This window comes from Zophobas morio, unplaced genomic scaffold, assembly GCF_036711695.1.
Source record: "Zophobas morio isolate AGI-343-1 ecotype UQ-CSIRO unplaced genomic scaffold, CSIRO_AGI_Zmor_V1 ptg000006l, whole genome shotgun sequence".
NCBI classification, from domain to species: Eukaryota; Metazoa; Arthropoda; class Insecta; order Coleoptera; family Tenebrionidae; genus Zophobas; species Zophobas morio.
The window spans coordinates 15,757,964-15,785,771 of record NW_026972111.1 but is presented as its reverse complement, the minus strand read 5'-3'; the positions used below and the strand labels follow the sequence as shown (position 1 = coordinate 15,785,771).

Genomic DNA, 27,808 nt, shown 5'->3' with positions numbered 1-27,808 from the left:
CTTTTGTGTACCTAAAACACATTGTCTTGTTATAAAATTAATAATAAAATAATTAAATTTTTGCAGTTGATCCAAAATAATTTACAGCAAGAAAAAATAGTAAAAATGTAAATTTTACTTTGAGATAAACATGAAAATTTGTTGAAACCTCCATATCGAAAACGGTGCTTCGACAAGTATCTATCGTAAAAGTGCGTAAGGACCTCCATGTGTGAATTTGTTCTACAGAATCTCTGTAAAATCTAATTCATCTAATACGGATGTCATCAGTGTACCGAAGTAGAAAGTAATTAAAACGTAATGCAGACAACCATCTCATTCAAATATTTAACTTCTGAAAGTTATTCCTCAGTTGAATCCTATTACAATTATTTGATCATCAAGTGAAAAAATTAAAAAGTCCAAAAAGTTTAAGGCTTGAAGTTGTCTGTTGCACGCTTGAACGTCAGAACACTACGTCAGGTGTGAATTTTAAAAACCCAGTCGTTTAAATTTTGGTTGAAGTTTGAAAAAAATGTGATAGATCATTTCCACTGGGTATTATGAAATAACATCCAGCACAAGAAACAAAAGCCCACGCTCCGATTTGTACAAAATCGGAGCGTGGGCCTTAATGACGTCACGCTATACAACTTTGAATGCCGTTTTCTCGCTTTAGCGATCGATAAAGATATGCGGTTTTCACTGTTATTCTAAGAATTATTTTTACTAAACATGACGTCTTCATGTTTTACAAGTTAGCTGGTTCGTTTGTCGGTTGTCCAAAATGATCGTCAAAAATCGCAGGTCATAAAAAAGTGTTATACTTTATTAGAATGAATTAAATCAAGTAGAGCTAAATATAGTAAAGTAGATAGAACAGAACATTGTACCTACATTGTATACATAGTTATAGGAGGGAAACAACGTTTCTTGACGTGTATTATTTGTACGACTTTATTTTCCTGGTCTCAATAGTTGACATAAAATTCTCTGGTTATTGTGGAGAATCTAAAAAAGAATCAGGGTTCAATTTACCCACGGAACCTGAATAAATTGAAGCTACACCTATTTCTGCAGGAAGGAAAACCGACTGCCTTCTTAGGCATTTAGTTTCTAAGACTTTCGTTTTATTATAGAATGTTACAATTATCTCGGGAAATTACACTTCGTGTGTTTTACAACTACACCGTTCGTTTCGTAATTTTACATTTTGCGTTGATTTAACAGAGTTACAACAGTGGGCACTTAAAGGTGATTTAAAGAAATGCTATTGAAATATGTGCACAAAAAGAGTACTACGATATATGTTGAAAATAGAATTATTGCACATGCGCACTAATCAACTATTACTTTGCGTTATTTGAAAATTGCAACTTTTTTACGATTTAGTGCTTTTGGTACAAAATGAGTTGTCTGAGGTTATGTTGCGTAGGTATGTTGGTCGTTCTGTGTGGGCTGTGCTGTGCCGAAAATAACAACGAATTACGATTACTTGTTCTGGGTGTGAACTTCAGTTTGATTAAATTCTTCGACAGGATTAAAAATAGAATATGTGCCTATTTTTTCCAACTTAAATATCCGTTTTTACGCCACATCGCTGGTAAAGTTTGAACATGATACAATTACGTGACCTTAACGTTCACCACTTTTTACTTCCCGAGCTAGTTTGATATAGTGTCAAAGTCTACTAGGAGCAGATCCGTTATCGAACACCACAACTCGACAATTAGAATCGTCTGAAAATTAATTCAAATCTAAAATTGGCAAGAAGTGGAACCGAACGTGAAAAGCAGCGTTTAGTCCAAATCGGTCCGAACTCGACATTCCCAATTTATCGTACTAACTGCTGCGATGACGTAAACATCGTTATTTATCGGATCACGCCGTCACCGTCGGATCAGAATAACCGCCCCCATCCTCCCTGATTATCGTCCTCGCCACCTTTCAATCAACGTCACCGTTGATTCGATTTGGCGGCGCTTAAAAGGGCACACCATCATAGACTTCCAGCAGACTTTCTCTCCGCGAAAATCGGGGAGAATCAGAGACAACGGGTAGACGAGAGTGGATCGATTCCGACGCCGCGCCGCGTCCCGGCCTTCCTGTCCCCGCCGCGTCCCGCACGCACCCGCCCCTCCAGCCCCTGCTCGCCCTTGACGAAAGGGAAAGGGATGATCGACACCCTGGCCAATTTCATTCATATGCCGCCGACGTCGCAGCGTTTCGCATCTAATCAAGACGCGTCGTCGTCGTCGTCGTATACGAAAACATGAAAGACGAAGGCAAAAGGCTCGCCCCCTTGTTTATCGTAACTGCTCGCATGTCGTCGTATATTGTTGACGAGCAGAATTTAATGGATCAAAACAAACAAAAAAAGAAAAACATTAAGGCCGAGGGGTAGAACGTGTAGTTGCTGGGAAAAAATAGCGAGGTGTGGTTAGGTTCTCTACAGCGGTTTGGTTTTGTGTTGGGTCTACATAAAGTACGAGGCAGCGTGATACTTAAATTTATTTAGTGGCGAATGTAGAATGTATGTTTTTTTTTTTTTGACTAACTTCAATTTCATTATCCAAAGATATTAACTAGTAATAAAGTTATTATGACGTTGTTTCAATTTTCGGTATTGGATTATTCTTAATTTTAGTAGTAAGTTATGATTGCCATTTAGCGGCTAGTTGCGGGTACTGTTGTACTAATATACATAATATGTTGATTACTCTGTAGGATGTAATTATCCTTTTTCCATACTTGCTTTTTGTTGTGTGCAATAATTTATGTATTGACTTTTAATTACGTCTTAAACCTATATTTAAAAGCATTTTTCAAATTGCGAGTGTAGGTTTTCAAATGAAGTTTTATAGAGTCCGATTTAAATATACGACTACCCACGAAACTAAGATTCTCATTTCAAAGTTATAATTTTTGAGAATAATAAAATGTCACATTATGAGAAACCTACTTGGCACTCATGTGACATGTTCTTAATTTAATGGCGTTTATAGTTCGTTTCGTTTAAACATACGTTGAATCGAACACCAACTGTAAAAATTAAAGTTTTAAAATACAAGTCATTAAATTTTCTATTCTCGTCCAATTATTATTTATTTCGAAAAATGTTTTGTGTCACATTGTTCAATATTCATAATAATTAACGGTGAATTAGAAATTAGGAAAATTATTGAACAATAATTATGTTGACGTTTTTTTCTTTTTGTGTCTAGTTTTGAACTCTACGAAAGATGAAATTTAGGAACATTGGTGCCACATTTAGAAATGCTGAAGCTACATTGTCGTATCTTGTCACTTACTGCACGAGTGCAGAAAACTGTCGGTGCTAATGTGTGTGTACCTTACTAGTTTACATGCATCGTTGTCTCGCGGTTGATACATATACATTCTAGATAATTATTTCTAGATTTATAAAAAAATAATTTTAGCGATAGGTACTCGTAACAGACAAGCCATTAAAGTGCGTTAGTTTAGTAAAATTACAGTTTTGGAAGTGTAATTTTTTTATTAGTTGTTGTGAAATTTACATAAGTAGTATGAGTAAAAGGGGCATGCACATAATTTACTGAGATTTATTATAACATAATTTAAAAGTGCTACATCGTTGTGTATTTTAATATTGTAACACCTTCACTGAACGTCGTAAAATGAAAATAATGTTCAATTAATGTTCAAATGTAACCAAGGCAATTTCAAATTAAATGGGTTACACTTTTACTGCACAGACTTTGTCTATTAGAATTTCTATTTTTGCATTTTCATTAAAAAAGACCTTCCTCTTAAAACGCATAGCAATGCGAATCACTTCAGGTTACTTTATTAAAAAAATTGATACAAAATATTAAATGGAATTTATAAAATACTTGTTACTTTTGCAACATTTCAGTACTTCCATATCCACTTTGCACGGACCGGTAAGAATGCAAAAAACCTTCGAAAGTAGTGACCGGTGAAATCAATAAGACATTGTAATCTTAAAAAGTACGGCTATTTGAGAGCCGCTTGAAAGTAGCATAAGGTTTTATAAATAGCAAAAATGTTCAATTTTGTTTTTGTGTCTGTATTTTAACGTAAAGGGGAATTCGGTGCCCTGCATGTTTATTACGTAAGGTAGTGTGATCGTAAAACGCGCCTACGACTTTATTTACGGCATTTACAATTCTGCAATTAAGTTATTTTTTCTATAATTTTGCAGCATTTATTTTTATGGACTGGAAATTATAAGCGCAGTAGCTTTCATAGTTGTAAGTACTTTGGAATTCAATTTTCTTGTTTTATAGAACTGCTGCTGTTTTAAGTATGAGATGAAACATACGATTCCCATTTGAAAAAAACAAATCCTTTTTACTCTATATAACTTCTACTGACTTTAATGACGGGATATATATTTTCACATGTGAATGTTGCCATTAATTATATTGAAGACCTACCTGACCATACCAAAATACACAAACATGTCCCTTGTAGTGTACTTTTATTTTTCCACTGTTAACAGTATACAGACTTAAACCTAATAAAATATTCTTACACATTTTGTATTATCTTTATTGTTACTTGAGATTCTGAATTAAAGAGTGTTGTAATTCTCTTAAAACAAATACCTGTATTATGAGCGCTTTATGCTCCCTATTTTCGACACGCCTAACCTGGTGTCTTAAAAACATCTGGGAATTTCAGCTAAGTATGTCCATAAGTATATACACATATGTAAGTTCATTTCTTCGAAAACATTGACAGTTTGTTAATCATGTACTCATAAACAGTGGTAACTTATAACAGTTACTAAGCTTACACGATGGAGTTGTAAAATTAGTCTGTTGTGGAAGCTATGTGATTGTTCAACAAAACCCACAGTTGCAAATACCAATCGGTGTACTCTTACAATAGGGCCAATTAAAAGATGTATGTAATATCAAATACCGCCCTAAATATATGTCATCAATTGTAGGGGTTACTCCTTTTGCTTTATAGACCTTAGTTGCGAAGATACGAAAGGTAAATATCACTCATACTTACAGGTGTCAAATGCTTTTCCACGCCAAGGGTCGAGTGTAACAACAACATTTTTCTGGATGTCAAGTTTGCTCAGGTTTCTTTTCTTATGTCACAATAAAAATGCCGTTTTATATTTCATTCAACGTCCAATTCATTTATTCAACAACAATTTTCATTACTTGAGATCTCAGACGTAAGACTTGTAATCTTCTTAAAATAAATGCTTGTATTGTGAGCGCTTTGTTCACCTACGCATCAGCTTTTCAAGAGGCTGAAATCTCATATTATTTCTGATTTTTTATTTCCAATTTCAAGTGGATTTAATTCCTCGGAAAGCCGATACATACTTATCCTCTTGTTTCTCGAGTTAATATTGTTTCCCTAAGCAGCAATCGCAATTCGCACAATTCGTTTGTCCTTGGTGCAACCAACCTCCGGAGCGAATTTCATTCAGCCGGGCCACTAGTGACGAGGAAAATGGTACGTGTCTGTCCCTCAATAACGGGAACGGGAATAGGGCGAGGTGTCGTCCCGGCGTCCTAAAAGGGCGACAATGAACGTGCGTGCGCTTGCGTAGGCGCCGTATCGCACTGCGGAGGCGTCCCTGGTGGCGGCGGTGCGGTGTGTCCGGCTAGTCTGGGCCCAGACGGGGAATCCTCCTCCCCCTTCCTCCTTCGCCGCCGTCTCCTGCCACCCCGACACTTAACTCCCGACGCAATCTAGAAAGGGTGGAAGGGATCGGGCAGGAAGGGCGAACGCCATTTGCACCAACGCACTCTGGGACATTGTAGTGATTTAGGGATAGACGAAATAGTTATTTGTGTAGCTACTGTAATTAGAACAATGTTACAGTTTCTGCCAAATTTTATTGTGATGACGATCTGTTAATTTTTGTCTATGTCGCATCCATTTAACACGAATAGCAAATTGGAAAAGTTTACTGACATGTATAGGGGTCCATTGTGGTGCAAATTACGTCACTTCTTGTTTTGGTTGACATTCATTTGCATCACAGTGGATAGTGTATTTAATTTGTCGTCGATTAGTAATAATAAGTAATAAATATCTAAAAATATCATTCAGGTGTTCTAGTTTTCTTAGTTCTTGAATTAGATCAATTTGAGATCTACGGATGGTGTCACACTGATATGCTGTGCCGAATTTACCCGGCGCCTCCACCATAATGTCATAAGTTTTACGAACGTTTGCAAATCAGTGTTTCCATTCAATGTAAAGAGAGTTTTCAGAATTTAGGAACAATTACTTAATCTATTTTTAAACAATGGTTACTTATTTAGTACTATCTTACTGGTAATAGAGTCATTGTAATGCATGTTTAATTTAATGTTTTCTTGACCTTTCATAGCTTATATAATTCCAAAGTGCTTGGATTCGTGTTACCTGTGTCTGTCGTCTGTTGACAATTTTATTAAACAATTAATTTCCGAAACTACTGGACTGATTATTGCGAAATTTTGGATATACTTGAAGAATGTTGCCCAGATGGTAAAATTCAAACAAAAATTTGGCTACTTACCTCCAGCAAACATTTAATAACGTTATGTTAAAATTTTATTAAATAAATGCACTTGAAATTTATATTGTGATACGGTTTATTAACTTAGTAAAATTTACACAGGTTAAATAAAAAATCTTTCCATCCGAATTATTGTTAAAAAATAAAATTTATAAAACAAAGTTCTACAACCTGTTTTGGAACCCATATAACATTTTTTTTTTTTTTAAATTCTAACAAGGTCCAAATATCGATTTAATAATTACAGAATATCCATAAAAAAATATACAAGTCTCCCCTCTAGGGAGTTAATGACATCGTCGCAAATAGTTAAGTAAATGTTTATTAAAAAATATGTCCCAAAACGCAATGCTTGCGTATTTTTTTCTAGGTCGATTGCAGAAACGTTCTACGGTGGCGTTAAACTATAAGGCAAAATTTCATAACAACATCAACGTAAACACCTGGCCTTGAGGTTTGCAACTCAAGGCACACACGCCTATGTTTTACTCCGACATCTGTGCCTTAATTATAACCGTTAAGTATTTGATGTTTACAGTTTTGGCAATGACAGCAAAGTATCAAAACGTCGGCCTCCAAAAAATACTTTTCTGGCTTTTATTTCCGAATGTGCTGGAGTAGTGAAGATAACAGCAGTTCTTTTGCAAAAATACTTTAATTTATTTACTTTTACTTGACTTAAAATTTTTAATGTTTTTGTAGAGGTTCAGATTCTCGTTTTAGTTGAAACTATTTCAATTAAAAAGTTTGTATAATTATTAAAATGTAAAATCACAGATTTTGTTTGTCCAAAGATGTTGATAAAAATCGACAGTAAACTAAAAAAAAAACAGATAAATTAGGAATCATTAATCATGACTGATAGTAATTGGAATATCAGCAATATTGTAAATTAACTAAAATATGACCTTACATCCGTCTGATAAACAAACTATAATTAAAACATTTACTTTAATTCATCAGAAAGATTTTTGTTTGATTTTGTGTGTAATTCATACTATTATACTTCGTTTACGTTGTTGACTTCACTTTTATAATTTTTAGTATTTTCATAGATTATTATTGAATGACGTGCAGACAAACAACAAAAAGTAATCGTAATGTTAGTCATCTTAACACTTTTAAATGAAGTGTCACTAAATGAGTAGTCTCATTTAAAAAGTGAGGGAGTGGGCTTTGGGTAGGGGGAATGCAGGCGAATGGGCAATCCAAGAACATGCTTATTATGTCATCCTTTATCAGTTATTTTAATTCCATTAATTTTTACCCCTAGTGGTTATCCACATTTGCCGCCCTATTGCCACACTTTTACAAACTCAGTTTAATTTCTAAATTAAATATCGGTTTTGCAACGTATGATTCAATTTTCTAATCTAAAATTTTAGATTTTTACGACAGATCCTAGAACAAACAATTAGTCACAGGGATGAAATTTGCCATTGCAATTTGACGGTTGGTTACAATTTGATAGATAAATCATAACTCACGGGAAATTATGCGCACAACTTATGTATAAATAGTTAATTAATTACATTGTCGAACAAAGAAAGTACTTAAAGTCAGCGTATTGTGTGACAGGAGTAGAAAAACCTTTTCCCTATCAATCGTCAATATTTGTTTTATCTCATTTTTTCTAAAAATTGATTTTTGGCGTCAAAATTCCAACATACGCATTTCGTACCGTCATTTGAAATCTCGCCGATTGCTATCAGTCGTTATCGGTGACGTTGATACAGTACATATAGACAATCATGGAAAAATCCATGCCTTTGTGTGTATTTAATCGCTCTTGAGTTTTATTTTGGATTTTAGACGTCGTGATAACGAACTAGTCTAGAATTTTAGGCTACTGCGCTGTTATTTGATTTTTATCGACGATGGAGTCTAGATTACATTGGAATGTAAACATAAATTGTAAAATACGTTTTGATTTTGTAAATTTGTTTAAATGGAGACGTTTTTCTTTCATTAATCTATTGCAAAGAAAGATTTTATTTGGTTTTTGATTTGATTTGATTTGAGGTTTTTGTGGGTTTTGTACAATATTTAGAGATGATAAACTTTTGAGGAATTTGTAGAGTGCGTAGTCAAACGTACAACTTTATTTATATACGTTTTTATGCACATTGTTAAATAAAATTGGTTTAGATGCAATTATGTTTTGTATTTGCACAATTCAAATTGATTTGTAATTTAATAAAATTGTTTACATGTTAGATAGTTTGGCTGTGTGAATTGAAACTTTTTTTTTTCTAAATAAAGTGGTTCGAATATGTGAAATTTATTTTTTAGATGATAGATAATAACTACGTTTTTTAAATCTAATCAGTTAAATGACTATACATTTTATATGTACATTGTAAAAGAACACATATTTTCACGTGAACTCAAGATGTCAAAGTTTATTAACAATTATAAATGCTCCGAAATGTGTATTTCTGTTCTATTGCATTTGATTTGGTGTAATTTACCGATTTACAGACATATGGGTACAATAGTCTTGAAATTTAACAAGTCACGAAAATTATAGCTCTTGTTAAAAATATCTTTGCAATACGTCGATAAAAGATAAGTTTATCATTTTGAAATCATGTATTAAGTGTTGGCGCATCATTTTTTTTTTTCTTTAGACAAGTTAAAGATAATGTTATCGTCGATCTACGGTTATCACTGTGTGAAGTTATTAATGATAAACTATTGTTATGTCTGCTTTTTAATACCTATCGTTTATTGATAAATCAATATAGCGGAGAATCTTTTGACGCAGTACTTTTAGATAAGAAACTTGTTCGTAAAATATGTTGTAAATTGTAAAAGATTTAAATTAGTCTCAGAAAATACAACCGTGGTGTCAAGGTTTCTTACTGCCGCAAGAATTTACCACAAACGTGTTGAACTGATTACCTAAATTAATGCATCTCCGGAAGTATGCATAATTTGTAGGTCAATTTGTAAGGGAAGTTGTACATGTGCACCTTGCAATTTAAAAATCGTAGGTATTTGTTTAATAACACAATTTTAAAATACAATGGAGTTAGCTCCCCATAAATTTGAAAGAATTGCGTGTCACCGTTACATTTTACATTTGAGATGAAATTGTGCCTATTTTTAATAGTGATCGTGAAATCATGAAAACGTTATTTGTTTGCACGTGCTATATCGTGCCATTTATCATGCTTATGATTTTTTGTACTTCTTTCTATTCTTCCAATTTTTAATCGCATGAGTGTATCTAGCACTGGCAAAAGAAATGTTTAAGCCGAGGCCTGTAAATTCTTCGATATCCGATAATAGATAACGTAGTACTTTTTTTTATTGTCGGTCTTGGTAAGTCATCAGTTGGTAGCTTGAAATTAATAATTACTGGAGCCAAAAAATGAGACGGAATATTTATTTTTAAAAGACCAGAATTATGAATGATTTCAAAAATTTACGTTGCAATTACAAGATAATTTCATGCATGTATGATGTTATTGATTGTGTCGTCTTGTGATTAAAACCTTTTATCTCAAATTTTGTGCATTACTTTCTTATAATTGAATCCACTAGTTTACCTCCTTGACAAGTATCGTTCATGAAAATTTTGACAAGTTTTGTTTCAAAATTACTCAAATCCTACAAGAATGTGCAAAATTCCCCTTAAAACGACCACAAGATTTCGAAGTGCAAACCGCCGCCGCCGCCAGCCGACTTAATCGGGCAAAACACGTAATTGCTAGGTGGCTTCATCGATTTTCTTGGCAATTTCAAGGGTTTCCCAATAAAGTGCGAACAAGGTCGTTCCTGCTTAGCGAAAGTGATAACAGCTGCCTGGAGGGGAGTTGAAAGATGGTGCCGCCATCGCTTTCCATCAACCCTTATGTGGCAAGACGGTCGTCGCGTTTATCATGAATTTTGGGATATGAAATTTTCTAAATGTACTTAAACGTTTTGGTGTCGCGAGTATCGACGCGACGTGTTAATTTTCGTGGAGGCGGCAGCGTCGGCGGCGGTTTCGTTACGCGTCGGCTTTCGGTTGAAGGCCGGGGGCGGTGGCGGCGTTTCTCTATCACACTGAAATACGGAAATAGCACGCGACTGAAAAAGGCAGACGAAGAGATTGGCGGCGACTGGGTCATTTAGGGGTGGGACGGCAGGAGGAGGGTTGGGAACAGTGGCGGATGGTTGGACTTCACAAAGTTTAAGAAACGTCGAGGAGAACGTGTATTTCGATTCACGCTCGATAGAACTCATTATAGATTCTTTTAGGCACTCCCGGGTTATATCCAAAGGAAGTATTGTAATAAGGTCATCTCACGAACGTCTAGTTTCATGTTGTTTTGGTGTCTTCTCAGCAATTGTTATGGTTAGTGTTACATTGTACAATCACAAATTCTATAAGAGTCCCCACCTGTTATAAAACACATCGGTAAATAATATATATTGCAGTAACATTAAAATGTTTTAAAGGTATTTAAAACCTTAACAAGGAAGCTTAACAATAAATGTGACTAGATCTGGCTACTTGTACCTGTCTTGAATGGATAATAAGACGCCATGCCTAGTGGGTTTAATGGGGGCAACAAATGATAAATTGTTACAATTATGTGTACTATACATAGAAGGAGAACATACGGTGTTAATTTAAAAACATTGTACAAGTGCTATAAATTATTGTTACAGAAATAAAGAAGGTCATGACTAATTAATTGAGTCTATATTTTTTAATGTTAGTTGGGTCATTTACCTTGTAAACATGTCGTTTATTTTGGGTGTATCATTTATTAGTCTTCTGCTGTCGTGATAATTCTCATTGTGTTCAGCTAAATGCCTACGCTCTTACTTGTACACATTCTTATACACAGTGTTCACTTCATGATTTTAGCTGGCGGTAGTCATTTTCAGCACTTTTGTAGATTAATAATCTTTTCATGCAGTATGAAAGAAAAAAGTTTATTTTCGAAAAGGACAAGAAAATGTTAAAATAATCCAAGGAATAAATTTTTACCACATGTTTAGTAAACACCGTGTATATACATATAAATAAAATCTGATTGCAAGGAAATTAATTCCAAATATATGCTGGGGTGTAAGATATGGTTAACCCGAAATAGTGAAGGTTGTTTTTACTGAATATTTCCTACAGGTATTTGAACTACTGACTCCCTTTCCATTAATTGTTGTGGCTAAAAAAAAACTAATGATAAGTAAATTAATACCCTTTTTGTTAAGATGTAGTGTCAGTAATTACGAAGTTTTTTCAAGTGTTCTCTAGGAAATTATTCTTATAAGAATTTTTTTTATTTTATTAAGTTTATATATTTACTTTTATTAATGACAATTAAAATTGTGCAGTCTCACGATACAGGCCGCCATTGATAAAAATATTATTGAAAACTTCAACTGTATGCTTTAAACATTTTGGCCAATGATGATAATTCTGTTTGTTAAAATGTACGTATGCATATATTTCTTCAAAAACTTTAACATTTGAAGTGATCTGTACGTCAATGTGCTTTATTTTATTAATTATTCCAGCTTATATTTAAATAACACGTACTAGATTTTTATAGATGGTGTATTTATATTAGTCGAAGTAGTATTATATCACATGATGTAATTTATCACTAATTATAATCGTTATCGTAACGTTAAAGTGATTGTAAATTTAAACAAAAGAAATCGCACAAATTTATTATGTGGAAGTATTGGTTACAAAATAAGACATTGTTTGGGATTGCTTAATTTTATCTTTAAAAATAAATTTAAATTTGGTTTAAGTTCATTTTACCACAGTTGTATACATACAAAATGTGTGTGTGAAAGACTAATAATACCGAAATAACGAAGTTTGACGCTATTTCTCAGGTTTCAATTGAATTGGTAACAAATTTCAGCTTTTGTTTTTACCTTCGTTAGATAACGACGCCATCAATTGAGTTTCTTAATTTAGTTTCCTTTTGAGTTTGCTAGAATTTTTATTAATCGCCAGTTGTAGGAAATGGTAAAAAAATGTGGCACTTAATTTTGTAATTTTTATTTTTTGTAATTTAAAAATTCAAGATTACAAGTTTTAATTTTAGTGCAACGCTATGAAAAAAAAAATGTCGCTTTTGACTTTGAGTTTTAAAAATGTAACCCTCTTGTGATACTTCGAAACAAATTTCCATATTTGATTAAAATGAATTTCATTAGCTTACGTATGAATATGCTATTTTTACTTTTCGAGCGTAAGCTAAGGAATTATTGCAATAGGATCCATGGGATTTCTTTCGAGCTTTCTCGACGTTGCAGGCCCCTGGAGTACGAAACAATAGGTCTCCCATTTCGTCCGTCTGTAGTCTTTGTGGCGATTAGACAGATAATCTTCGAACCGATTGTTATCAAACTTTATATCTATGTTAGGAATATCGTGTACTTGGTAAAACACTAAGCAAATTTTGTTATCTAATCATCCCCACAAGTAATTTGACGATCTCCTTTTATCATTTTGCGTAAATTTAATGAATTCCTGTACTCATGGTTTATGAAGCCGCCTTGATTTTTGTTACAATTGTTTGACAAAAAAATATTGTTTGCAATATTTTCCACGTCTTTCCTACATATAGCCAATACCTCACTTCTGGATTTTCGCACTTATATTCTGCACCGTGTGAGCTGCAATCCCCTCTTCGAATGTTTGTTTTACACGATGACTGGTACTATCTATATATTTTTTATTTATAGGGGTTATCATATAATATAAAATTTCGCAAAATCAAATTTTATAATCTTTGACCAATATTTTGTTATTTAATATAAGTAAGATTTTCGTAAATAAGTATTATGGCTGTTTTTATTATGATTTACAGAAGATTTTAAGGAATATCTCAAAAATAAATACATCCATTAGGAAAGTAGCTCAACATAGTGAGACGTCACGTTATCTTACTTGAAGTGACCAACTACTATTAAATTTATACTCGTATCTTCGTTAAAATGACATTTTAATAAAATGTGGACAAACGACAGACAGACAGACAGACAGATAGACAGACCGACCGACGGAAACGGGAGACCTACTTGTTCGTACTCTAGGGATCATTGCAATATTTTGGTAGCTTACAGCTGGGAAGTAAAAATGAAAAATATTGTGAAGTTGGCACTCTGATACACATCGCTTACAACAAATGCGACCTTAGAAAGCGTGTGCCGCATACATGGATATCAGTTTGATCTGAAGATACGCTTGTTTACATCGATATATGAGAATAATATGAACCTTGTTTTGGTGTGACAACAAATTTTTTGATCACATATTGAAGCTAAGCACAAGGCTAATGTGTTTCCAGGATTTTCGAGCAAATTGACAAATTAATTTTTTGCTTCGCCAAATCGTTGAGATAAATTAATTTTGGGCTTATAGCAGGAAAATACCAGAATTCATATATGGGTTGGCTTGTTAGAATGCCAGTATATAACACTATCAATATGTTTTCTTCTAAATTGTTTTTATACCATCTACTAATCTTTAACGGTGCTTAGCACCTGACGTTTAAAAAAATAATAGCATTTTTGAAAAAAAAAAATCTATATAGTGACGAGAAACAAGATTTTCATATTTCTGTTTAAGGCGGCAGCAGGGGTTATGAAATGATATTTTGGTTGCGTGTTTGGGGTATAGGTCGTCTACTGTTTACCCAACACGAATTGAACACAGTCTTTATGCAGACAAAATTTTAAACCACACTTATTTTCCGTTATTAACTTGCCTTCATTTTTTAAGCTTCACGTGGTGTAGGTAGCTGTAATGTTCGTAGACAAGGAATTCGACAATCTAGTACCAGTCGAGAGTAAGTGCAGAGAAAACTGCATTTTGAAGATCCGTTTGACAAACTGTTGACTGTGTATGTAAACTACAAAACTGTGTAAACGTAGTTACATTTAAGAACTATTTATTGCTTATTGTTTATAACTGAGTATTATTTTTCCGGCATAATTGTCGCTTTCTTTCTTCAGCTTGTAATCGTTTGTTTTTTGGGTGTTGTTTTCGGGTTGGCATATTCAAAATTTTAGAAACTCGCAGATTTGACGTGTCTAAGGTACATTATTGACAATATGTACGAGCCGCCGCTGTCTAAGGGTGGGAAAGTACCGGGAGACCTCGCCTTCGGGAGAGATTCATTGTCGACGGAGCGCGTGTTTGGCCTGCTTTCCATCAGAGCCGAGGAGAGTCGGAAAGAGAGGAGGGAGCGAAAAGAGCGACGATAGAGAAGAAAGGGGCGAAAGGACGATTTCCATTTCGTCCGCCGGTGCCGCGACCGCCGCCACCAAATAATAAAATTACGACTCGTCGATGAAAATGTGACCGACAGAAGAGGGAACGGCCGCTATATTATCCTCCCGCCCAGATTAAGGATTAGCAGAAAAATCGGAAAAATTCCATTCCCCACTGTGTGCGGTGCGTGAAGGGGTGGGCTTGTGTCATATATTAAATCCCAAGAGAGGAAATCCGTACCGTGCTTCTATTCACCGGTCGAGTTCAATGAGCGAAACGGGAAAAGTAATAATGAAAAGCCAGGACCGCCCTCCCGCGGAGCAAGAGATCCATTGTGCACGGATTTTTTTGTGGGGCGGCGTAGCGGCAACGGTACGGACTTCCTTTTTGTAGATGAAGCCAGTTCGGTTTGACCGAAGGTTCATTTTTATGTACAATGGAAATTTGGAGGGTCATTAACTTGATGTCTGGAGTCGCGGTTGTCAGCACGGTTACAGTATGGGGGAAGACCGAAGGGTGGAAAGAAAATTTACACAGTGTGTCGCATAATTTTCGTGGTTGGGTTTTGGTGACTGTGGGAAATTCTAAACGTGATTTTTCGTCCCAGATTGTAGGATTGAAAAATATTTTCTGTTTTGTCATTCATATAAATAAATATTTTTATTTAACCATCAGAATTCATAAAGTACACAGAAGTGGAAAATAACATGTACATATGCTACAGATGAGTGCTTAATTTTTTGTTGATGTTCCTTGTGGAAAGTATTTAATTTGGCATTGCTTACTAAAACAGTAGAACTACAAGTGAAGGAATATATATTTTTATATGTTCTGTGCATAGATATAATGTGTCACATTTCTCTTAAAATCCCCATTCCATTTTCTGTGTGTTGACACTTTGTGACAGATGTATTCTTTGAATGGTTACATTTTTTTATAATAGCGTTATTTATATTGTTACTTTGAAAAATGATTGTACAGTAAGTATAATTTACAAAATCACAAGTGATTATTTGGAAAATTCGCAAAAATAAAAAATCCGTGTTGGCTAAAAATTTCAAATAAATTTCGAAATATAACATGATAAATACCATAAAATATATTTGAAATAAACACAAACATAAAAATTCAATTTTAACCCCTATACACAAAAGGACAATAAATATTTTAGCTAAATTATACAAGATTCGTCTACCGCTTGGTTTGGAAGTTGAGAGTAGCAAAAAAATTGGTAATACTACCGTGAAATCTCGCATATGAAATGTATTGTTTGTATGCTTTGCACGCTGCCAACTAAACGTAAACTGGAGTATACATAGTCATGAAATGTTTGCATTAGAATTCGCAAAACTCGAACGTGGGAAATGTCACATTGTGTTCCCATATACTAATGTCACTCAAAGCTCAATTTTGAATAATAATTCTAATTCCAGTTTTGATATTTTGCTGCGTCTTCACTGCTCCGCAAATTTTTGCTGCTTTTGCTTTATCATAGGATGGTAGCAGTAAGGCAAAAATGTTATTTTTAAAACTTTTTTCAAAAATTTCTTGTATTTTCTGTGAAATGAAGAAATTATTAAACCGCCTTCATGAAAATTGAAACACACTATATACAACAGACAACTGATACGATAATGATACTCTATATCACGAATGTTGTTTGCAAAGATTAACAATACTATAGAAATCATATAAGAGAAGAAAAGACACGACTCTCCAGAGCTTTATATAAATCATATCAACATCACAACTTGACCATGTTCCCACAAAAACTAGCAAAAATGCGCGTAGAAAGTGCTTTAAATTATCCCTTGCCAAGTAACTGAGAATTGTCTGAAAGCTTTTGGTACAATTTTTAGAATTAACGTGTGGTGTTTGTACGGCAAATTAAAGATCAGATTTCCAGCTTTAAGGAATTTCCATTTGCGTTTTTTTTTATATTGGTTTCTTTGGGTGGAACGATTTGTTCCCTTGCAATTTTGTGATACAGTCGAATTAGACTCTGACATCCACTTTGGAAGTAGATATATGTACATTTTTCAAATGGTCGTAGTTAATAATCGTCTATTTCCTTTATAAACAGGTTAATTATTTAATAAAGAAATAGTACATAAGGATATACAATCAAAAGATTTCTTCCTTTGTAGATCCATTATTTAATATTGTTAGCTCACTCATTAGAGAAGATTTTTATGATGGGACCTATTTGCGAAGCAATACCAAAGTTAGCTTTTTCTCGCCAAATTTATTAATTGACTTGCTAAAGTAATTATTGTAATTATTTTACGACGGTGTAACGATGTACTTAATTAAAACTATAATTATAATTCAGTTTTAAGCACTATTTTTAAATGTGCAATAAAATAATCTTATTTACATGCGACTAATTACAAAGACTCTCAAATACCAAATATGTGTTTAACAACGATTTTATTACTGTAGATGTAGAATGTTATGTCTTACAAGACGCATCATTTAATAAAGACAAACAAATACTGCGTTGCGTGAATTTTTTTTCCATAAGTTTTGAAAGTTTCTTTGGCCCACAGCTAAGATAAGCTCGTCAATTGTTGCTCAACATCTACCTGTCTGATGATAACGTATAACCTTATTTTCACACTTGTAACCTATTTGAAGAAATTTTTATTTTAGATGATTTTTTCGTATCTACGATTTATTTACGGAAACTTCTGTTAACCGTGATACTCATTCTAAAATATAACGAGGTTATCACCATGAACCGGTTAAAAAATATAAATTGTCAGACGATTATATCAAATTATATAAGAAAAAACAACTCGGATTAGCATGCGTAAATGCTTGTCTCCTTTGATAGTCAAAATAAATTTGAACAAAACAAAAACAATTGTGCCACCATGCAAAAAATTGATTTGGTTGGCATCGTCAGTTTTATCAAAATATATTTATGTAATTACTTTTAATGAGTGTTTTTCAAAACTTTGTGGAAGTTATTTATACATGATGCATCTACACGAATAAAAAATGTTGTAAACGAAAATAGCATTACAACATTTTTCGTCCGTGATGTGTGTTTTTTATGAAACAGTTACTGAATTTGAGTTTGTCTCTATCTTGCCAAATATTTTTGCAAATGTATGATAAAATTGACAAACGAATGGATGTAGGTGTGAATTGTTTTATAGCGTAAAATGCAGTGTGGTGGTTACACATAAAATTGATTGCTGAAAAATAACATTGCACTGGCTGTGCTATTACGTCATCTAGACATACAGAGCGGTAATAATCCCCTTAATTGATATTTATTGAAAAATCCTCTGACAGGTCAATTTTAAATATTTTTTAAAATAACACTGACGTGTAAATTTATTTTTAGTATTATCATTATTAAAACGAAGAATCGACCAAAGCGTTAACTATGTGATTTTAGGCATATCACTACTTTTAATTAATAAAAATATCTATCAGCATCCAAAAGAAAGAAGTTGCTGTCGCCCTTTAAAAAAATAAAAAAAAAAATGAGCTGTACGAGGATTTTTCAACAAAACGTCAATTAAGGGAATTATGAATTTTAAGTGGAACTTTTTCGAAATACTGTATGTCCCAACGATCTGGTGGTAGAAGATTAGGCAAGCGTTTATTCGTTAAAAATTAAAAAAAAATATTCGATACCGTTTAGTACAACTCAGTTCGGATTATAATTGACAACTAGTTTCAAATATGCAACCACTTTCAAGTACTCCATTTAAATGTTTCACAACAAATCGTATAAAGCACCCTATATATTTTATATTTTTTATAACGAAAGAAAAAATATAAAGATTGTATAATACAGTTTTTTTTTAATTATGGTTTAAACAAACTTTGCAAATCTGAAATCACAAGAAAACTTACTTATAAGCAAGGAATTTGTTGTAATAAGTTGAACACTTTCCAGTTTTTATGTGTTCGTTTAACCAAAGTAACTAAAAAGTTTCAAACGTTCATTTTTAAATAATTTGAGTCGAAAATTTTTAAATGTTACCAATTTTTACAATTTACCGAACGTAACCTAGGGAAATATTGCAATCGGGTCAATCAGGGCTATTTCAATATTTTCTTGACGTTTCATAAAAACCCTGAGTTTAAAAATGCTCATCTCCCATTTCCGTCTGTCTGTCGTTTGTCCTCTGTTGATAATTTTATTAGACATAAAATCTTCGAAACTACTAAACTGATTGTACTGAAATTTTAAATGTGTTTTAGTGTAGATAGTAACACGTTAACGAAGATTTGTCTCATGGTCCCTACCAGCACTTTGACGACGAATACTCTAAAATCTTCCAAAAGTCATCGTAAATATAATAAACAGTGGTTTAATAATGTATTCATTTTTTTTTCTTTAATTGTTTTTACATGGTGACCAAAAAAATCTATAAATAAAGGTTTGTTTTGTTGACTCCATTGTTGTACCATTCCAATTGATATGTGAATTTGATTATAGAAGAACTAACTTGAAACACACGCACAACATACTTCTCTACCTGTAGTTTAACAATGCACACACACCTTTATTTTAATTTATACGGATTATAAAAAATTAATTGGTTTGTAATATAATGTTATTATACCTTGCAAATGTTGCGAAAATTTGAACATTTAGCGAAAAAACTGAAAGCGGATTCGTACACCACAAGTATAGGAATATATTTTCGTATAACATTCAAATCATTTTAAAATACAATTCATTGAAATGACGTCATCAAATTGTTGGTGGGGATGATTATTCAAATTTTGGGTAATATTTAACCATCTACATGATATTTCTAATATACATACAAAATTTGACAACAATCGGTCAAGCAGTTTCGGAGATTACATGTCTAATAAAAATGGATGCAGACAGACAGATAGACAGACGGAAACGGGAGACTACTTTTTTCGTACTGTGGGGGTCATGAAACGTCGAGTAAACATAAAAGTGGCATTTCCTCGGATGGACTCGATTACTAAGACTTCCTTGGCTTAACAAGTGCAAAACAAGTAGACAGAAAATAATCGTTTCAGAAGAATATTTATTAATGGTTTGAAAATAAAATATTGTTACGTTGAACGGGTGATAAAAGCGGCGTGGGTGTGAACTTCAACAATTTATTTCTTACTAGCTCAAATTTACACGACTAACTGCACAGCGATTATGTACAACAAACTATTTCCGGCGCGACTTGTCTGGCTCTTCTTAACATTCGCTGGACTTGGCTCCACTGCATAATCTCCGTCCCCGACGTTGGCCTCTATTTAAACATATACGTTTCTCTCGATGGATCGAGAACGCCGCTTCGAGGATTTTCTGGGGCCGTCGCGACATCCGCTTCCAGGCTGTCCTTTAGCGAACGCCGCGCAGCCCGGCCGATGAGTCATACTACATACTAGAGGACCCATAGGCGTCGTATGGGGCTCGTAACAATATTATATTTTATTCGTAGTTTAAGTGACTCGAATTGACTTAATTTGCCTCGCAAATAACTGAAAACCAAACAAGATAACTTTTAAAATTTTAGGTCACAAGGTATTAAATTCCAAAAAAATGTAAAATATTACTTGCTATTCTTAAAAACTAACACTAAACGTAGAATTGGAGTGAGTTATTAATGTTTTTATTTTTCACTCGTACATAATGTTTGTTTTATATCCATGATTTGATAAACGTAAAGCGGCATCTTATATCCGGGGCACAATGAGTGGGCATAATGAGTTATTATGCCCTCTCATTATGCCCTATTTTGCTAAACCGAATTAAACAAAAATTTTAAAAAATTATTGTTTATTTTTAACTACTTATTTATTTTTTGACAATTTATTTAATAACGAAGATACAAATTACAATTTACAAACTTCTATTCATACCAAACTATTCAGGTAAACTTAAACTTTTCGGAGGTACCTCTATTGGAATTATTTCTGCCTCTGCTTCCATTCTGCTAGCACCGAATAACGTATTATATAAAAATCTAGAATTGTCTTCACTCATCCTCCAACTACCTTTACTGCATAAAACATTCGTATTTAAATTAATTACAATCATCAAAAAATAACTTAGTTTACCTTCTGAAGTAAATATTTGTTGTTGGAAGCATCTTTTACAAATTGCATGACTTGTTCGCCAGTCAAAACTCGGTATTTTTTTCCACATAACCTTTTGGGTTTTTTATAGAAATATGTCAAACTATGATAATTAGAAATGTCTATGTTGTCGTTTACTCTTAAAGTTGTCTTGACCATCGAGTATTTTCACCATAAGGAACTGGGTGAATATTTTTCTGACTAAAAATGAAGAACACAGTTAAATAATTATATTATAAACAGAATAACTCACCAATTCTTGGAAGTAAGCCACTTCTTAATCTTCCAATTAAGGAAAATTTTGTATTCTTTTTCATATATGGATCCTGATGTTCCAGGTAACACATTTTCATTGGCTTTTTGCGCTTTCTTCACAATGTTTTCTGGAATTTCACAATTTTCCTCATTCATTTCCGCGGTCGAAAATATACGCGTTGACACCGTGAATAGACGCCGCGCCGTGTTTGCAATAAACATAGAATCTCCTTGACAACAAAATCAACGCCACGTAATTTTTTTTTTTACGAATTAATTTTATAAATTAGTGTTTTTTTAAGATTTTCTCGCGTGAAAAATAAAAGTTTGTATGCACCACGGGCACAACTTGATGTTTATAAATCTCGGGCAACTTACAAAATCTCGGGCCAGAGGCCCTCGATTTTGTAAACGTTGCCCTCGAATATAAACATCTTCTTTGTGCCCTTGGTACATAAATAACTATTATGAATGCCATTTCTGTATCTTCTACACGCTAAGACAGTGCAGTAATTATATGTAATTATTATTAGATAATAAATACGACATTACCCATCAAAATAATTCATACTCTAATGAAATTACAAAGTAAACTAAGCTGCGGTAAAATTTGATCAATTTGTTGGAACAGCGACCAAAACTGTTCGAGGGCTGTTTTGCATGCGTCACGGTCGACCTCCATCACGTGTATTCTGTTGTCCTCGGTAATTACTTCCACGTGACGCGTCCCCATCGGAAGGGTCCCCAAAAAAATAGGTCCAAACTTTACAAAGCGATCACTTCAGTCCCATTAGCGCAATTAACATCCACCCCTCGGAGAAAGAGAAAAAACTTAGAAAAAAACTCATCTCAATATAGGTCGCACCGAAAAGAATAAAGCGCGTCTAGTACGCATCAATTCAACACCGTAGATACAACGCACGGGGAAGGTCAGCAAGCGAAGAAGAAAAAGGGGCCGCCAGACAAAGGCAGGGTGTTTGTGACCCCTCAGAGACGACTGTCATGATGAGATGAGGGGAAAGACGATGAATAGGAACCCCGCGTGTAATTCATCACTCTGAGCATCAGAGAAAAGGGTATACGTTCGGTGAAGTTGTGATGGTCGAGGAGTTGGGGCGAATCGATAATTGTCTTCTGCGTGTTGACCGCTTTAGCATGATCCCCGCAAAGGGGAAAATAGGGCGATCGGAGAACGTCTCGGCTGTTATTGAGTTATTCGAGTTGATCGGAGTGGAATTTTTCTGCGCGAAGTTTGCTGCGGCCTTGAGTTTTCACTTTGAGGAAAGATGACAGATATATTAGCTTTTGAAATTTTCGGTTAGGGGAGTTGTTGTTGGCAGAGGAATGTTTGGAAAAAACATGGAAGACGTCACATAATGAATTCGAACGTGTTATATGTCAAATTTCTGTAAGTTTTGGAAAGTAACGCTGCATTTTTCTTTTCGCTTCTGTATAAATGCCTGCAGTCTGAAAAAATGAAAATGAGCCATCTTCCAGAACTCTTGCTTAATTAAATTAATGACCACATGGGTGTAGTGACTCATGATAATATATTTTTTAATGCGGGTCATATAACACTGCTGTGGCAAATTTCAGACCAACAGGATTAAAAAGGGTAACAAAAGACTAGACGGATTTTATTAAAATCGAATTTGATACTGTTCGTCTGTTTTAACATATAGATAATTGTCAACTTTACCAGGAAAAATAATATATATTATGAATTTTTAGAAAAATATAAAAAAACTTCAACTGAAGTTTCGACAAAAAGATTATTTAATTTTTACAGGACTGTATCGATTAAACAGAAACAGGTGATAAATATTGCCATAATATGTAGGTGTTAAACGCTAATCCTGACCTATCTAACAAAATTTCTGTGATACTTTGTCAAACAGATACTTAATATCAGATTGCAGAAAACTGTACAGCACTTAACTGAAGTATTTGTTGTGATAAAAATGATAACGATTATTAGACGTATTTTAACGATTTTTACCATAAAAATATTATGCGCGTTGTAGCATTTTTGTTATCACTGGGTAATAATTTAAATTAAATTTATTAAGGCAGGTGTATTTTATAGTTATTGCTGTGGAAGTAACTGTTGACTCATAATTATGGTTTTGATATATATAAAGTTAAAGTTGGTAGTAGCTTATTGGTGGCGTCAAGCCTTCTTAGCCTTCAGTTTGTATATTGAAAAATTTTCATTTTAACACTGTTCAAAATTTCTTAAATAGATAAACATATATAAAATAGAATAATTCGCAATTAATCAACAGTTTTAACAAATTTATTTAATAGGATTTTTTATTACAGATTATTTGCTTCTTCTGGGGTAAATTTTAGACTTGGTCCCATATTACATTTATAGGACTATATGATCAAAAAAGTCGTATAGTGGGCCATGAAATTTATTGTTAAAATAATGATGTTGGCGTTGCAGCTGTTTGACACCATATTTGACAACTTTTTATTATAATTCCTTCAGATGTTTTATTATTTTGCATTGGCTCAAATTCTAACAGTTTATTTTCTACTGTTTATTTAGTATTGATATTAATTTCATGTTTTGTTACAGGAAAACACTAATTTTATTTTTAATTCTAACTGCAGCATAATAATTTTTACCTCCTGAGCGTAAGCTAAGGAAGTATTGTAGTCGAGTCCATTGAACGACTAGCTACTTTTATGTTTTTTTTTGACGTTTGATGCCCCCAGAGTACGACCACCTGACCCATTGTCGTCAAATTTTAAACATCGTACAAATTTAACACTGGAATTGCAAAACCGAATGGTCTGAAAACTTGCAAGCGTTTTAAGGTTATCGTAAACCTGGTAAATTTTTTGCATTTATGCCACCTAAAAAATGCGTCATTTTATAATCTTGCCAAATAAATGTTCCTTAAATTTTATGGAATTAATATGTGTGATTCATAATGCATGTTGAGTTTTTACCTTGGATATCCAGATTTTTGGAAAAAATTCAGAATTATATTTTACCATTTAACTTTGAAATTGCAAAAACCGAATGTTGTCAAATCTTGAAGGTTATTATAAGCATGGTAGTTCTTGGGTTAATTAATTAATCAGTCCTGTGTATCGAGGGCACAAAATCAATCAAATTTCATTTTCTTTTAACACCTGATGCTTGTAATCTGAACGTGCAAATGGTTGAATTATTTTGAAGGGCAAACAAAACAGTCAAAGTTAAGCATGTAGTAAGAAATTAAGAATATGTATATTTTTCCCGTTGATTATCTGGTTTAAATATATTTCATATTGCCCACACTTGTGCGGTTGGCGCTCCCTTGTGTTAATTACGCCACTGATTTTACTTTATAAAGGTTATCACAAAAACGAAAATCCCAAAATGAAATTTGTAATTTTTTGAAGACGGGGACTATACAATATTTCAAGGCGAGGAAAGTTATGTCGAAATAACCTTCGACCAATTTTTGTTTTATATATATATTATATAACTACTTTTGTCTATAGATTCTATAGTATATTTAGACTGGAAGAAACATAGTTCTGGCGGTTTAAAACGAGAAAAGTCTGCTTTCTCTTGTAGGGAAATAAATGATTATTATCTCACTACGGAGGACGCAATGATGATTCATGAATTGCATATGAAATATGATTAGATTCGGCATGTCCGAAGTGCGGTGAAAAATTTTGTAACTACCTGATACTTAACCTTATTAAATTTAGTAAATAAGACGAATATACTACATATATCGATACATTTTTAAATTTATTGTCAATAAATCCATTTTCTTTACTTTTCGATCATGTTATGTACTAGGGATGTACCGACTGTAGGTCTGGCCGACTAACCGACTAGTCGATTGTTCGGTCAGTAAAAACCGACTAGTCGGCCGACTGTTCGGCTTTGCTAAAACCGGTTTATAAATGCGACAGAGAGTGTGTTTTTTCTATTTCTTTGACTACTAAAAGGAATAGCCAAAGTTCCTTTGTTTTCCAAAAAATGTGTTAAATTTGTTTGAATAATTTTAACATTTAATTTTTTTGTAGTAACTCAGTACCAAAATAAAGAATAACACAATTTAGGGCCAGTTTATAGAATATTTTAACTGAGATTAAGTTGATCACGCATTTAACAAGGCCATTAGCGACGTCTAATTGGCGTAGAGTCGGTCACATGGTACTTTAACGCCGTGTTAAAAATTAAATCGCAATTAAATATTTAATTGAGGTTCTGTAAACCGGGTTTAATTGTATTATATACTATTTTAATTTTAATAAAAAAAGCCGACCGATCGGCTGTTTAACCGACCAGTCGCCGACTACCAGCCGACTGCCAGCCGACGATGAAAAACGGCCGAATAGTCGGCTTATCCGACCGGTCGGCCACTAGTCGGTACATCCCTATTCTGTACCTATGTTGACTGAAAAACGAATCTTGGTCACAGTCTAATACATATAAATAAGTTGTGCTGATTGTCGTTGTCATTATTATTAAATTTTTTACTCGTTCACTATCAAATCTGAGAATAGTGCGCTAATCCCCTGAAGCTCTGCGGTCCGAAAACGGACCGCAAGTTGGTCAAAATCTGTACACACCTTCTAACTTTATGATATTTGAGCAAAATTTCCACCTCAATTCGGATACGACTAGTAAATATGTATTTTTAAATCTTTAGGAAGGAAATGAACAAATTTTTTTGTCCTCAAACTGACAGACGTAAAGATTGTTGCTGCTTTTTAGAAATATGAAAGTTTAAAAATATACCTATGATAGCCTTCGCCAAGTTGTCACAAGGGCTGCCCCACACAGAATTTAAATAATTGTTTGTTTAATTTTGTCTCGGGTAATGAAATTATTTATGTTTGGAACCTTCCTACAACCAAAGCAGCAAAAAACGATTATTCCGTGTTTAAGGTGTTTTTTTTTTGTAGCGAACTCATCAACAAAGTCAACATAAACGTTGAAGTACAACGCCCCTGCAATCTGTTTTCGATTTAATAATCATGTTAAAAATGTTAGCTTCTCATCCGACAGAATGCGTGCCACCTTGTGTTTTCGAATCCCAAATTGTGTGAACAAACCTTATAATAGCTAGCACCGTTCTTTTTTTAGGTTGTTGTTTTTGTAAAAATATTATCGAGTAAATTTCCTGTTGGAACATCTCAACATCGAGATACATCAGCGGCGTGGATACAGCATCCCAGATCCAAGATTCCCTCTCATTATGAACGCTAGTGGCATACTCTGTGACTAACCCACATAAATTGGTCAAACGCGAGGTTAATCGAGAAGATCTGCACGTCACAAGCCTCGAAAAACAAGCGGCGAAATTTTTATTAATATAACAGCCGTGACCATCAACGCCAAGCCAAACTCTTTTTATTGAGTTCAAAGTACTCGGATGGCGTATTTATCCGTAGATAACGTTAAAATTAGTGTTCCGTGATAACACGATGCTCTTTGACCGCTTCGTTTTATGGCGTTCTATCTAGGACGCCACCGCTCGTGGACGTTTAGATGCTGAATAATTAACAAAGAAAAACAGAAAGAGGATATGACGGAAAAATATCATATTGAATGGAATTCGTGCGACCCCTTTGAGCCGGCCCCCTACGTGCTCTTCTCTCAAGCGTCTCCCTTAAACATTTAGAATGTTTACAAAACCTTAATTATTAACGGCCAAACACACTTATATCGAACAAAGAGACTCCAAGAAACTATAGAGCCTAACCCCCTCGCTCCTTTTCGTCCCGCCGAACAAACACGCCTGAAATAAGATATGCATGAGATTTAAATCTGCGCCGTAACTTGATTTTGATAATCTCCCCAGGATGAGAAAAGAGGAACAGGGACGGAACGAGGGGTTAACGGGCCTGAACCAATAAGCTCCGCTCGCAAAATACAATTTTCTGGTGTGCTTTGCCGTCAGTTCGATGTTCGTAGTTTGCTTGATGATAAAATTCGTAGCATCCTGGGAATTTTCAAATTGCTGCATGTTATGTATAGATAATGTTGTTGACAATTCTTTCTATGAACAAACATGCATTTTTTGTGGTTATTTATTTTTCACTACATCGCAATTTCTGTGTCTTCGGTGTTGAAATTTTTCACCTATAGAAATTTTAAAAATTGAATTGTCAACTGTACGTCGGTGGGTCCACATCTAACCGTTTCAAATCACAATTATCAAATATTTGGTTCTTTATTGATATGTCAAACGATTCAAGAAAAAAAAATAGTGACTAGAAATTTTGAAAACAATTAAAATTTCGTCTCGTCAATGATACTTGTGTGCATACATCTACCGTGTAATGTTTAGCAACTTATAATGGATTTGGATAAAACTTTACTTTACTACAAAAGTAATAATAATTGTTTCTATAATTGTATTTAAGATTTCAAATTGAATTGCAAACAATGCATCTGACCTTTCCGTCAACTGAACGTAAGTCGCCAATCGCTCAGATTTAAATTTGCACCACCTAGATTTTAGAATTTCTATAAACATGTGTTCAAGGAACGAAAAAAATCAAAACAGACGTCAAAATTTAAAAATATGATGTCGTTCTTTACTTGTAAATGCATTGATGATTCATTTATGCGCAGTTTAAGTTCATCGCGTTTACCTGTGTTGACTCTTGTAAAGGTGTAAACACTTGTGTTATTAAAATTAAAGTTCTGCGAACGCTACAATTTACCTTGCAAATTATACACCATC

At 33.8% G+C, this 27,808-nt stretch overlaps 1 protein-coding gene and 1 long non-coding RNA gene across 2 annotated transcripts in view; one reads left to right on the top strand and one right to left on the bottom strand.

Annotated features, from left to right (window-relative positions):
- The window catches only part of LOC135123707 (ski oncogene), a 67,375-nt gene that overhangs the window by 33,127 nt on the left and 6,440 nt on the right, over positions 1 to 27,808 (top strand). The gene's annotated exons all lie outside the window — the stretch shown is intronic.
- LOC135123708 (uncharacterized) lies at positions 20,702 to 21,265 on the bottom strand. The gene is made up of 3 exons (XR_010279693.1): positions 21,094 to 21,265; positions 20,823 to 21,041; positions 20,702 to 20,764 (listed from the first exon to the last, which is right to left on the bottom strand). It is a non-coding gene; the product is annotated as an uncharacterized LOC135123708 (long non-coding RNA).